The following is a 421-nucleotide window of genomic DNA, read 5'->3' on the forward strand; positions in this document are numbered from 1 at the left end:
TGTGCACTGTGCAAGCCGCGAAGGCGATGTATTGTGTTTGGATATAAGTAAGAGTGCAGTGTATGCATTTTGCAGTGCTATTATTTACGTAGTTTTGGACGTTTACCTTCAATATATGCATGATCAATGCGACTGTCTTCTATTTGTAGGTGAAAAAGCCTATTTGCCAAGCAGTAGACGGGGGCAGGAGGCCTGGCAATGAGCATTGAACTGAATGGTTTTCAGTTTGATAGGATGATATGTTAAATGAGACTGAGAATATATGATAAGACAATGACGGTCTTGTTAAACACACCTACCGATTGATGTTCTGGTGCGTTGCATCGAAAAAATGTTACTCTCGCTGATCCGTCGTAAGTAATGCCTAAGCAAACAACACTGTTCTTACCTCAAAGAAAATATTGTTAAATTCAACAATGAA

Source organism: Amphibalanus amphitrite, unplaced genomic scaffold, assembly GCF_019059575.1.
Source record: "Amphibalanus amphitrite isolate SeventyFive unplaced genomic scaffold, NRLGWU_Aamphi_draft 000386F_arrow, whole genome shotgun sequence".
In the NCBI taxonomy this organism is placed as follows: Eukaryota; Metazoa; Arthropoda; class Thecostraca; order Balanomorpha; family Balanidae; genus Amphibalanus; species Amphibalanus amphitrite.